The sequence below is a fragment of the Impatiens glandulifera genome, chromosome 3 (assembly GCF_907164915.1).
Source record: "Impatiens glandulifera chromosome 3, dImpGla2.1, whole genome shotgun sequence".
NCBI lineage: Eukaryota > Viridiplantae > Streptophyta > Magnoliopsida > Ericales > Balsaminaceae > Impatiens > Impatiens glandulifera.
This window is the reverse complement of record NC_061864.1, coordinates 18,097,364-18,112,996: the sequence shown is the minus strand read 5'-3', so window position 1 is coordinate 18,112,996 and position 15,633 is coordinate 18,097,364.

The window sequence follows — 15,633 nt, the reverse complement described above, 5'->3', positions numbered from 1 at the left end:
AATAAATTTTGTGGATTTAAATTGAAAATTTTAAATAGACACTTCAATATGTATATATTTTTTAAAGAAATGTGTATTTATATTAAAAATTATAAAAATTTCTTAAAAACAACAACAAAGTTTGATATGAGAAGAAAAAAAATTTATTCAATAAATTTATCGAGCTCGTAAGTTTTCAAAAAAATAATTAACTCCTTGGCGGATTTTATTGATTTTCGGAACGAATTTTAAAAAACGTTGTAATAATATCATTATGAATGATACCCGTCGGATGACTACAATCACTGAAAACTGAAAGTTCGATGATTTTTTTAAAACTAGATAACCCATAAAAAATTGGAACGTTAGTACACATATGTAGGTATATTATATCAGCCGCATTAATCCAAACTTTCTAACAACCAACCAAATATTCTAACAACCAACCAAATATTCTAATATTAATATTATTGTATATTTCATTATGTTATACTACAAACTAAGAATTTTTTAAATTTTTTATAACAAAATTGTTCATAACTTATGTTCATAACTATTAATTAGATAGTAAGATCAATATATATTTTTAAATATGTTTATATAGATAGGTTAATATATATATATATATTATAAAATAATTAAGAAATATAAAAATATTGATATCTAGTTTTTTAATTAATTTTGTTTAACTAAATAAAAATATATAATTTAATTGAGAATAAAATTAATAAATATAAAAAATAATTTTAGAATATTTTTATTTCAAATATATTAAAATGAACTTATTCATAATTAAGAAAAGTATAAAACATAAATACTTTTTAAAATAAATGATTTGACTGAAGTTTATATAATTAATATAAATGATAGAACGATTTGTGATTTGTGATTTGTAAAATTAAATTGAAAACAAAAAAAAAATATTTGAGAGCTTTTTCTTATTTTAGATTATTTAAAAAAAATAAAAATATCTATTATAAAATTGTTTGATGTAAAAGTTTTTATTTGAATAAAATGTTAAAATATTCATAATATTATTATTTTAATGTATTATAAAAATACAATGAAAATATTTTTCATGATTTGAATATAAATTAATAAAGTGAAATTTGATGGGGACATTAAATTATTTGAATGTAATATAAAATATTTCAAATAACACAAAAGACTAAATTGATAAAAAAAAAAAAAAAACATTTATATGATTATATCTTTATACATTATTGAAAAAAAAAACATTTCTTTATATTTTAATTTATTAACATATTACATTTTCATTAATATTATTTTAAAAGAAAAACATTTATATTATATTATATTATATTATATTATATTATCATAATCTTCTTTATTTAATTTTATATTTTTCAATTTATAATCTTCTTTATAATTTAATTCATAATTATCTATTTGATAATTTTTATTTTATATGATATATATATATATGACAGGTACATAGAAACTAAACTTTATTATATTTTAATCTTACTTGATTTCTTCTTAGATTGTAAAAAAATTATGGATAAGAATAGTCTTAACATTGTATTTCTTATGATTCTTCTAGGTAATATTTTTTTATCGAAATAATACTTATTTTTCTCTTATCTTGACCTTATTCATTTATAATTTTGTTATGTATATATTTACAGGTTTTTTATTCTCAGAAACATTAGGATGTGAGACACAAAAAGAGTGTCCTAGATGTCACATTGGTTTTCCAGTGTGCAGAAATGGAAGGTGTGAATGTGTATTTGAAGAAAAAATTATATGTAATATGGAGAAGTGTATATGTAACCATGGTATTCCCAGGTGTATTAAAGAAAAATGTGTATGTATTGATGATATGTAATTCCAAATATTATCTCCCATATGAAAAATGTAATCACATTAATTGAATAAAAGTAACTCAATACAATTGTTATACAATTGTTTTTATGAAGATGTTTCATTTTTTTTCTAAATGGGTAATCTTTCATGAATTCCAGTTAATTATCAAACAATAGACAAATTGCAAGCATTGAAACATCATTTGTTATAAAAAATCCTCTAATAAATCATTTGAAACGAAAGCCTACAAATCTGACGTCTTCTCACTTATGCAAGAGAGAAATAAAAAATTTCTGAACATTTTTATTTTTTCTCTCTCCTCTCTCCTGCACATGATTATGTTCAGGACAAAAATCTCCCAAACATATCCATTTTACCGGAAAAAAATTGTTTTTTTTTCTCACATAACAATGTTCGGGACAAAAATCTTCCAAACATGACCATTTTCCAAAAAAAAATTAATTCAAAAAATAATATATTTTTCTCTTTCTCCTGCACATGTCAATGTTTAGAAACAAAATGTTTCGAACATATTAATTTTCCCGAAATAAAAAAATTCCCTCCCTTACCAATGTGGTAAGACACGACTTTCATTATAACTTCGTTAACCAAATCATTTATATATAAATATATTGTTTATTAATATTTTTATAATTTTTTTTTGAATATTAAAGTTGGGGGTTATAAGATGAATTATTTGAGATAAGCTTAAGAAATTAAACAAAAAATTATGAATAAATTCAGTAAATGAATATGAGTTTTATCTATTTTTTAAAAATTAAATAAATGAATAGTGAATTAAATAAAGGTAAAATTTTAAAATTATAAATTACAATTTCATATAATTATATATATATATATATATAATAAAAATCAGAAAAGGGATAAGAAACAATTTTTGTATGAGTGACATAATTAACAACATCAATTATGCATTTTGAATAAACTTGTATTCATGAGGTACAAAATTTAATTTGAAACAAGAACACAATAAAGTTGAGGTTTTTTATCTAGAAAAAATATTACCTTTTTTCATTAAAAAAATCTTCATATTATTTGAAAATCAGTATGGGTATGGATTTGGAAGAACTTTAATGGTCATTTTCTTCGCAATATATATATATATATATATAATAATGTTTAAAATTGAATTTTATCGTGAGAGTAAATGGGTATGACCCGAATAAGTCAAATTGTGGATCGGATTGAATAAGAAAACGAATAAGACTTTTTATATCTCTTCTTTCATTATTCTCTCTAATTATTAAATGAAGTTTAATCAACATTAACAATTTAATAAACTTTAAAAATAATAATAATAATATATATATATATATATAATAATGCTTAAAATTGGATTGCCGGGTCAAGATACGTGGTTAATTTGAATCTTAGCGTGAGAGTAAATTGGTACCACCGGTATGGGTCAAACCGACCACGGTTTGAATAAGAAACGGAAAAGATTTTTATATTCCTTCTTTCATTCATCTCTAATTAATAAATAAAATTATAATCAACATTAATAATTTAATAAATTTTAAGAATAAAAATCTATATATATCATAATGTTTAAACGAGTCGAGACATGTGGTTAATTTGTAACGACCATATCGTGGATCGGTTTGAATAAGAAACGGATACAACTTTTTATATTTCTTCTTTCATTCACCTCTCTAATTAATAAATAAAATTATAATAAAAATTAATAATTCAATAATTTTTAAGAATAAAAATCTATATATATCATAATGTTTAAACGGGTCGAGACATGTGGTTAATTTGAAACGACCCATATAGGTCATACCGTGGATCGGTTTAAATAAGAAACGGTAAAACTTTTTATATTTCTTCTAAATATAATCAACATTAACAATTTAATAAATTCTAAAAATAAAAATTTAATTTAATTATATTAAAATAACTAGTATAAATTTATTTAAAATATTATTTATCTATAATATTTTAAATAAAACTTAGTTGGTAAAAATTAAGTTTAATCTTAAACTTAATGTTAACATATATTTTATCCCATCGGCACCCCACTTAACCCGGGAACTACTTACCAATCTTAGTCGATCGACCTCAATTAATGACACATTTCTTGTTTCTCCTCAAACTCAACCACCAACCTCCATTTTGTGTCCTCACACTTTCAAATGCTCACAAAACTAACCATTAATTCCGACCTTACACTCGACAAACCACCCACTATCCGACTTCCATCTCGTGACACCACACTTTCAGATGTCTCGTATCATTTGTTTAAAAATTGTGTCACTATATATTATAGTCAATAAAGCATTTATGAAAATCTAAATTTACATGTTTTGTGATTCAAACAATGGTCTTAAGCATAAAATGTGAACAATTTAACCGTTAGACCACTTGAAATTGTTGAAATAATTTTATTATTTTTTGTATTTATTGTATTTAATATTTATTACCAATTAGTTAATTTTTAAATTAATCAAAAAATTATTTATGTTAATAAAAAATAATTTTTTTTTTATGAGTGACATAATTAGCAAGAATTATGCACGGGTGAAGAGACTTCTATTCATGATGTACAAAATCTGGTTTGAAAAAGAATCTAATAAGTTTTTTTTTATCTAGAAAAAAATATTACATTTTTTCATTCAGAAAAATCTTCATATAATTTTAAAACTAGTATGAATTTTTAAGATTTTAGTGTTTATTTTCATGCATGTGAAGTTTAGAGTTAAATTATATATTTTAAGAACTATGAACAGTTACTCTTCAGTTTTTAATATTAAATCTCTTTCAACTTTAATAAAATAATATATTATATAACAAATTTAAATATATGTATTTATCTCATATATATATATATATATATAATTTAAAATAAAAAAATGATTAATTGACTCAACATATGTACAAGTTATCATCTAATTTATTCTATGCACAATGATAGAGTTTCACCACTCATATTATATATATATGAATTATAGGATTTTATTTTGAATGGTTATAAATCTTATTAATATATTAAACATATGTGAAATAATTTTATTTATACTTTGAAAATAGCTCTTAAATATTCATATAGAGTGAATTAAAAGTTTTTTTTAGTATTTTTATAAATAAATTTTGTGGATTTAAATTGAAAATTTTAAATAGACACTTCAATATGTATATATTTTTTAAAGAAATGTGTATTTATATTAAAAATTATAAAAATTTCTTAAAAACAACAACAAAGTTTGATATGAGAAGAAAAAAAAATTATTCAATAAATTTATCGAGCTCGTAAGTTTTCAAAAAAATAATTAACTCCCTGGCGGATTTTATTGATTTTCGGAACGAATTTTAAAAAACGTTGTAATAATATCATTATGAATGATACCCGTCGGATGACTACAATCACTGAAAACTGAAAGTTCGATGATTTTTTTAAAACTAGATAACCCATAAAAAATTGGAACGTTAGTACACATATGTAGGTATATTATATCAGCCGCATTAATCCAAACTTTCTAACAACCAACCAAATATTCTAATATTAATATTATTGTATATTTCATTATGTTATACTACAAACTAAGAATTTTTTAAATTTTTTATAACAAAATTGTTCATAACTTATGTTCATAACTATTAATTAGATAGTAAGATCAATATATATTTTTAAATATGTTTATATAGATAGGTTAATATATATATATATTATAAAATAATTAAGAAATATAAAAATATTGATATCTAGTTTTTTAATTAATTTTGTTTAACTAAATAAAAATATATAATTTAATTGAGAATAAAATTAATAAATATAAAAAATAATTTTAGAATATTTTTATTTCAAATATATTAAAATGAACTTATTCATAATTAAGAAAAGTATAAAACATAAATACTTTTTAAAATAAATGATTTGACTGAAGTTTATATAATTAATATAAATGATAGAACGATTTGTGATTTGTGATTTGTAAAATTAAATTGAAAACAAAAAAAAAATATTTGAGAGCTTTTTCTTATTTTAGATTATTTAAAAAAAATAAAATATCTATTATAAAATTGTTTGATGTAAAAGTTTTTATTTGAATAAAATGTTAAAATATTCATAATATTATTATTTTAATGTATTATAAAAATACAATGAAAATATTTTTCATGATTTGAATATAAATTAATAAAGTGAAATTTGATGGGGACATTAAATTATTTGAATGTAATATAAAATATTTCAAATAACACAAAAGACTAAATTGATAAAAAAAAAAAAATTATATGATTATATCTTTATACTTTATTGAAAAAAAAAAAACATTTCTTTATATTTTAATTTATTAACATATTACATTTTCATTAATATTATTTTAAAAGAAAAACATTTATATTATATTATATTATATTATATTATATTATATTTTATTATCATAATCTTCTTTATTTAATTTTATATTTTTCAATTTATAATCTTCTTTATAATTTAATTCATAATTATCTACTTGATAATTTTTATTTTATATGATATATATATATATGACAGGTACATAGAAACTAAACTTTATTATATTTTAATCTTACTTGATTTCTTCTTAGATTGTAAAAAAATTATGGATAAGAATAGTCTTAACATTGTATTTCTTATGATTCTTCTAGGTAATTTTTTTTTTATCGAAATAATACTTATTTTTCTCTTATCTTGACCTTATTCATTTATAATTTTGTTATGTATATATTTACAGGTTTTTTATTCTCAGAAACATTAGGATGTGAGACACAAAAAGAGTGTCCTAGATGTCACATTGGTTTTCCAGTGTGCAGAAATGGAAGGTGTGAATGTGTATTTGAAGAAAAAATTATATGTAATATGGAGAAGTGTATATGTAACCATGGTATTCCCATGTGTATTAAAGAAAAATGTGTATGTATTGATGATATGTAATTCCAAATATTATCTCCCATATGAAAAATGTAATCACATTAATTGAATAAAAGTAACTCAATACAATTGTTATACAATTGTTTTTATGAAGATGTTTCATTTTTTTTTCTAAATGGGTAATCTTTCATGAATTCCAGTTAATTATCAAACAATAGACAAATTGCAAGCATTGAAACATCATTTGTTATAAAAAATCCTCTAATAAATCATTTGAAACGAAAGCCTACAAATCTGACGTCTTCTCACTTATGCAAGAGAGAAATAAAAAATTTCTGAACATTTTTATTTTTTCTCTCTCCTGCACATGATTATGTTTAGGACAAAAATCTCCCAAACATATCCATTTTACCGGAAAAAATTGTTTTTTTTCTCACATAACCATGTTCGGGACAAAAATCTTCCAAACATGACCATTTTCCAAAAAAAAATAATTCAAAAAATAATATATTTTTCTCTTTCTCCTGCACATGTCAATGTTTAGAAACAAAATGTTCCGAACATATTAATTTTCCCGAAATAAAAAAATTCCCTCCCTTACCAATGTGGTAAGACACGACTTTCATTATAACTTCGTTAACCAAATCATTTATATATAAATATATTGTTTATTAATATTTTTATAATTTTTTTTGAATATTAAAGTTGGGGGGTTATAAGATGAATTATTTGAGATAAGCTTAAGAAATTAAACAAAAAATTATGAATAAATTCAGTAAATGAATATGAGTTTTATCTATTTTTTAAAAATTAAATAAATGAATAGTGAATTAAATAAAGGTAAAATTTTAAAATTATAAATTACAGTTTCATATAATTATATATATATATATATATAATAAAAATCAGAAAAGGGATAAGAAACAATTTCTGTATGAGTGACATAATTAACAACATCAATTATGCACTTTTGAATAAACTTGTATTCATGAGGTACAAAATTTAATTTGAAACAAGAACACAATAAAGTTGAGGTTTTTTATCTAGAAAAAATATTACCTTTTTTCATTGAAAAAATCTTCATATTATTTTAAAATCAGTATGGGTATGGATTTGGAAGAACTTTAATGGTCATTTTCTTCGCAAAATATATATATATATATATATAATAATGTTTAAAATTGAATTTTATTGTGAGAGTAAATGGGTATGACCCGAATAAGTCAAATTGTGGATCGGATTGAATAAGAAGAAAACGAATAAGACTTTTTATATCTCTTCTTTCATTATTCTCTCTAATTATTAAATGAAGTTTAATCAACATTAACAATTTAATAAACTTTAAAAATAATAATATATATATATATATAATAATGCTTAAAATTGGATTGCCGGGTCAGATACGTGGTTAATTTGAATCTTAGCGTGAGAGTAAATTGGTACCACCGGTATGGGTCAAACCGACCACGGTTTGAATAAGAAACGGAAAAAAATTTTATATTCCTTCTTTCATTCATCTCTAATTAATAAATAAAATTATAATCAACATTAATAATTTAATAAATTTTAAGAATAAAAATCTATATATATCATAATGTTTAAACGAGTCGAGACATGTGGTTAATTTGTAACGACCATATCGTGGATCGGTTTGAATAAGAAACGGATACAACTTTTTATATTTCTTCTTTCATTCACCTCTCTAATTAATAAATAAAATTATAATCAAAATTAATAATTCAATAATTTTTAAGAATAAAAATCTATATATATCATAATGTTTAAACGGGTCGAGACATGTGGTTAATTTGAAACGACCCATATAGGTCATACCGTGGATCGGTTTAAATAAGAAACGGTAAAACTTTTTATATTTCTTCTAAATATAATCAACATTAACAATTTAATAAATTCTAAAAATAAAAATTTAATTTAATTATATTAGAATAACTAGTATAAATTTATTTAAAATATTATTTATCTATAATATTTTAAATAAAACTTAGTTGGTAAAAATTAAGTTTAATCTTAAACTTAATGTTAACATATATTTTATCTCATCGGCACCCCACTTAACCCGGGAACTACTTACCAATCTTAGTCGATCGACCTCAATTAATGACACATTTCTTATTTCTCCTCAAACTCAACCACCAACCTCCATTTCGTGTCCTCACACTTTCAAATGCTCACAAAACCAACCATTAATTCCGACCTTACACTCGACAAACCACCCACTATCCGACTTCAATCTCGTGACACCACACTTTCAGATGTCTCGTATCATTTGTTTAAAAATTGTGTCACTATATATTATAGTCAATAATGCATTTATGAAAATCTAAATTTACATGTTTTGAGATTCAAACCATGTTCTTAAGTATAAAATGTGAACAATTTAACCGCTAGACCATTTGAAATTATTGAAATAATTTTATTATTTTGTGTATCTATTGTATTTAATATTTATTACCAATTAGTTAATTTTTAAATTAATCAAAAATTATTTATGCTAATAAAAAATATTATATATATATTATATTTTCATATAATTATATATATAATAAAAATCAGAAAAATAATAAGAAATAATCTTTTTTATGAGTGACATATAATTAGCAACAACAATTATGCACTTGTGAAGTCTCATGAGGTACAAAATCTGATTTGAAACAAGAATCCAATAATTTTTTTTTATCTAGAAAAAAATATTACATTTTTTCATTCAGAAAAATCTTCATATAATTTCAAAACTAGTATGAATTTTTAAGATTTTAGTGGTTATTTTCATGCGTGTGAAATTTAGAGTTAAATTATATATTTTAAGAAATATGAACAATTACTCTTCAGTTTTTAATATTAATCTCTTTCAACTCTAATAAAATAATATATTATATAATAAATTTAAATATATGTATTTATCTCATATATATATATATATATATATATATATATAATTTAAAATAAAAAAATGATTAATTAACTCCACATAGGTACAAGTTATCATTTAATTTATTCTATGCACAATGATAGAGTTTCACCACTCATATTATATATATATGAATTATAGGATTTTATTTTGAAGGGTTATAAATCTTATTAATATGAATTTCACAGAACATATGTGAAATAATTTTATTTATACTTTGAAAATAGCTCTTAAATATTCATATAGAGTGAATTAAAAGTTTTTTTAGTATTTTTATAAATAAATTTTGTGGATTTAAATTGAAAATTTTAAATAGACACTTCAATATGTATATATTTTTTAAAGAAATGTGTATTTATATTAAAAATTATAAAAATTTCTTGAAAACAACAACAAAGTTTGATATGAGAAGAAAAAAAATTATTCAATAGATTTATCGAGCTCGTAAGTTTTCAAAAAAACAATTAACTCCCTGACGGATTTTACTGATTTTCGGAACGAATTTTAAAAAACGTTGTAATAATATCATTATGAATGATACCCATCGGATGACTACAATCACTGAAAACTGAAAGTTTGATGATTTTTTTAAAACTAAATAACCCATAAAAAATTGGAATGTTATGTAGGTATATATTATATCAGCCGCATTAATCCAAACTTTCTAACAACGAACCAAATATTCTAATATTAATATTATTGTATATTTCATTATCTTATACTACAAAGTAAGAATTTTTTAAATTTTTTATAACAAAATTGTTCCTAACTTATGTTCATAACTATTAATTAGATAGTAAGATCAATATATTTTTTAAATATGTTTATATAGATAGGTTAATATATATATATATTATAAAATAATTAAGAAATATAAAAATATTGATATCTATTTTTTTAATTAATTTTGTTTAACTAAATAAAAATATATGATTTAATTTAGAATAAAATTAACAAATATAAAAAATAATTTTAGAATTTTTTATTTCAAATATATTAAAATGAACTTATTCATAATTAATAAAAGTATAAAATATAAATACTTTTTAAAATAAATGATTTGACTGAAGTTTATATAATTAATATAAATGATAGAACGATTTGTGATTTATAAAATTAAATTGAAAACAAAAAAAAAATATTTGAGAGCTTTTTCTTATTTTAGATTATTTAAAAAAATAAAAATATTTATCATAAAATTGTTTGATGTAAAAGTTTTTATTTGAATAAAATCTTAAAATATTCATAATATTAATATTTTAATGTATTATAAAAATACAATGAAAATATTTTTAATGATTTGAATATAAATTAATAAAGTGAAATTTGATGGGGGCATTAAATTATTTGAATGTAATATAAAATATTTCAAATAACACAAAAGACTAAATTGATAAAAAAAAAACTAAATTGATAAAAAAAAAATATTTATATGATTATATCTTTATACTTTATTGAAAAAAAAAAGAAAAAAACATTTCTTTATATTTTAATTTATTACTATATTACATTTTCATTAATATTATTTTAAAAGAAAAACATTTATATTATATTATATTATATTATATTATATTATCATAATCTTCTTTATTTAATTTTATATTTTTCAATTTATAATTTTCTTTATAATTTAATTCATAATTATCTACTTGATAATTTTTATTTTATATATATATATATGACAGGTACATAGAAACTAAACTTTATTATATTTTAATCTTACTTGATTTCTTCTTAGACCTCTTCTTAGACCGTAAAAAAATTATGGAAAAGAATAGTCTTAACATTGTATTTCTTATGATTTTTCTAGGTAATTTTTTTTTATTGAGATAATACTTATTTTTCTTTTATCTTGACCTAATTCATTTATAATTTTATTATGTATATATTTACAGGTTTTTTATTCTCAGAAACATTAGGATGTGAAACACACAAAGAGTGTCCTAGGTGTCACATTGGTTTTCCAGTGTGCAGAAATGGAAGGTGTGAATGTGTATTTGAAGAAAAAATTATATGTAATATGGAGAAGTGTATATGTAACCATGGTATTCCCGGGTGTGTTAAAGGAAAATGTGTATGCATTGATGATATGTAATTCCAAATATTATCTCCCATATGAAAAATGTAATCACATTAATAGAATAAAAGTAACTCAATACAATTGTTATACAATTGTTTTTATGAAGATGTTTCATTTTTTTCATAATGGGTAATCTTTCATGAATTCCAGTTAATTATCAAACAATAGACAAATTGTAAGCATTGAAACATCATTTGTTATAAAAAAATCCTCTAATAAATCATTTGAAACGAAAGCCTACAAATCTGACTTCTTCTGTCACTTATGCAAGAGAGAAATAAAAATTTTCTGAACATTTTTATTTTCTCTCTCCTGCACATGATTATGTTCGGGACAAAAATCATTTATATATAAATATATTGTTTATTAATATTTTTATAAAAAATTTTTGAATATTAAAGTTTGGAGTTTTAAGATGAATTATTTGAGATAGGCTTAAGAAATTAAATAAAAAATTATAAATAAATTGAGTAAATGAATATGAGTTTTATTTATTTTTTAAAAATTAAATAAATGAATAGTGAATTAAATAAAGGTAAAATTTTAAAATTATAAATTACAATTTCATATAATTATATATATATATAATAAAAATCAGAAAAGGGATAAGAAACAATTTTTGTATGAGTGACATAATTAACAACATCAATTATGCACTTTTGAATAAACTTGTATTCATGAGGTACAAAATTTAATTTGAAACAAGAACACAATAAAGTTGAGGTTTTTTATCTAGAAAAAATATTACCTTTTTCATTAAAAAAATCTTCATATTTATGGATTTGGAAGAACTTTAATGGTCATTTTCTTCGCAATATATATATATATAATAATGTTTAAAATTGAATTTTATTTTTATTGTAAGAGTAGATGAGTATGACTCGTATAAGTTTAAACTGTGGATTAGATTGAATAAGAAAACGAATAAGATTTTTTATATCTTTTCTTTCATTTCTATCTCTAATTATTAAATGAAGTATAATTAATATTAACAATTTAATAAATTTTAAAAATAATAAAATATATATATATATAATAATACTTAAAATTGGATTGTCGGGTCAAGATACGTGGTTAATTTGAATAAGAAAACGAATAAGACTTTTTATATCTCTTCTTTCATTATTCTCTCTAATTATTAAATGAAATTTAATCAACATTAACAATTTAATAAACTTTAAAAATAATAATATATATATATATAATAATGCTTAAAATTGGATTGCCGGGTCAAGATACGTGGTTAATTTGAATCTTAGCGTGAGAGTAAATTGGTACCACCGGTATGGGTCAAACCGTGGGTCGGTTTGAATAAGAAACGGATAAGATTTTTATATTCCTTCTTTCATTCATCTCTCTAATTAATAAATAACATTATAATCAACATTAATAAATGAATAAATTTTAAGAATAAAAATCTATATATCATAATGCTTAAACGAGTCGAGACTAAGGATGGCAATGGGGCGATTCGGGGCGGGGAATGCATTTACCATCCCCGCACCATTTTTATTTCGGGGATTTTTTTAATACCATCCCCGCCCCGTTCAGTTTTTTTCGGTTTCGGGGAATCCCCGCGGGGCACCGTTAATAAAATATATATTTTTTAAATAATAAAATTATTCAATAAAATTATATAAATAGATTTTTTAATATAATATATATTGTAATATATTGAAATTTTAAATTATTATAAAGAAGTAAACTTACTATTCTTATAAAATATAGTGAATAAATAAATATATTGATGATTTAACTATATTTATAGTGTTCGGGGCATAATTGGGGGTGAAATCTGGGCGGATCGGGGAAGATCGGGGCGGGGGACACAAATACCATCCCCGCCCCATTCTCGTTCGGTTTCGGGGAAAAACCATCCTAAATGGGGCAATTCGGTTCGGTTTTCACGGGGCGGTTTTAAATTGCCATCCTTAGTCGAGACATGTGGTTAATTTGTAACGACCATATCGTTGGTCGGTTTGAATAAGAAACGGATACAACTTTTTATATTTCTTCTTTCATTTACCTCTCTAATTAATAAATAAAATTATAATCAAAATTAATAATTCAATAATTTTTAAGAATAAAAATCTATATATATCATAATGTTTAAACGGGTCGAGACATATGGTTAATTTGAAACGACCCATATAGGTCATACCGTGGATCGATTTAAATAAGAAACGGTAAAACTTTTTACATTTCTTCTTTCATTGTTCTCTCTAATTAATAAATGAAATTATAATCAACATTAACAATTTAATAAATTCTAAAAATAAAAATTTAATTTAATTATATTAGAATAACTAGTATAAATTTATTTAAAATATTATTTATCTATAAATATTTTAAATAAAACTTAGTTGATAAAAAATAAGTTTAATCTTAAACTTAATGTTAACATATATTTTATCCCATCGGCACCCCACTTAACCCGGGAACTACCCACCGATCTTAGTCAATCGACCTCAATTAATGACACATCTCTTATTTCTCCTCAAACTCAACCAACAACCTCAATTTCGTGACCTCACACTTTCAAATGCTCACAAAACCAACCATTAATTACGACCTTACACTCGACAAACCACCCACTATCCGACTTCCATCTCGTGACACCACACTTTTAGATGTCTCTTATCATTTGTTTAAAAGTTGTGTCACTATATATTATAGTCAATAATGCATTTATGAAAATCTAAATTTGCATGTTTTGAGATTCAAACCATAGTCTTAAGCATAAAATGTGAACAATTTAACCGCTAGACCACTTGAAATTGTTGAAATAATTTTATTATTTTGTGTATCTATATATATATTGTATTTAATATTTATTACCAATTAGTTAATTTTTAAATTAATCAACAAATTATTTATACTAATAAAAAATATTATATATATATATATATATATACTAGTTTCTTTAATAACAAAATATTTTATTTCTCTACTCACTCTTTACTTTTTATCTTTAAGTTCAATATTGTTTTAATTTTCTTCAACGTTCTCTAGTTTTTGTTGAACTAAAAGTATGTAATAACAACAAAATTGTTATATTTTCTAATTTCTACCATAACTATGTAAGTAAATAATATTTTTATTTGTTTTTTAATATTTAGTATATTTAGAAAATAATAAATATAAATTCTTATTTTAATCGGGTAATGGAGTACTCATCGGAGATCGGGTACCCGTCGGGTTCAGTATCGGGGTCTGGGTAGTAAAATGAAAATTGGGTTCGGGGATTCATTACCCGACGGGTAGGGTATCCATTGTCATCCTTATTCACGACTGGACATCGACTTCCCAATTAGTGTAATTAATTAATTCATTAATAGTCCTACTCAAGTCTACATGGATGTCGTTTATAAATGTTGAGGTAATTGAAGGGAATTTTAGGGTAGCGATTAATGTTCCTGAAAAATGACAACCGGATAGTATCGGTCTACACAGATGCATATTGAATTGAAAATATCACAAAATAAACTATATACTTCAACATATTGCATATATGTGTAAATAAATTTTCTGAATAAGAAACAATTTGTTGTGTGAAGAAGCGGTGATGAAGCTGAATTGTGTGAAAAAACATGGGCCAAAAATCTAATACATCATTACAGAATTAATCACGTTAAGATAGATATTTCGTATCAGAAAAAGTAACAACGGGAGAGTTGTACTTTCTCACAATTTTCAGGACTTCAAATTAATTATATACTCGCTAAAATTAATAGAAACCACATTTGAAGACTTATCTAACAAGTTATGAATGCACAACTTGTACTCCCAATTTGAGGATATTATGATATTTTTTAGATAGATTAATATAAATGGTATAATAAGTGTTAGTGGAGACATTTATTGTACATTACTTTGTTTAATTCATTTCTTGTATATACATGTAGACTATAATAAAAAAAAATATAGACTTTTCTCTATATTGCAGTTTTTTTTGAAATTTTGGCT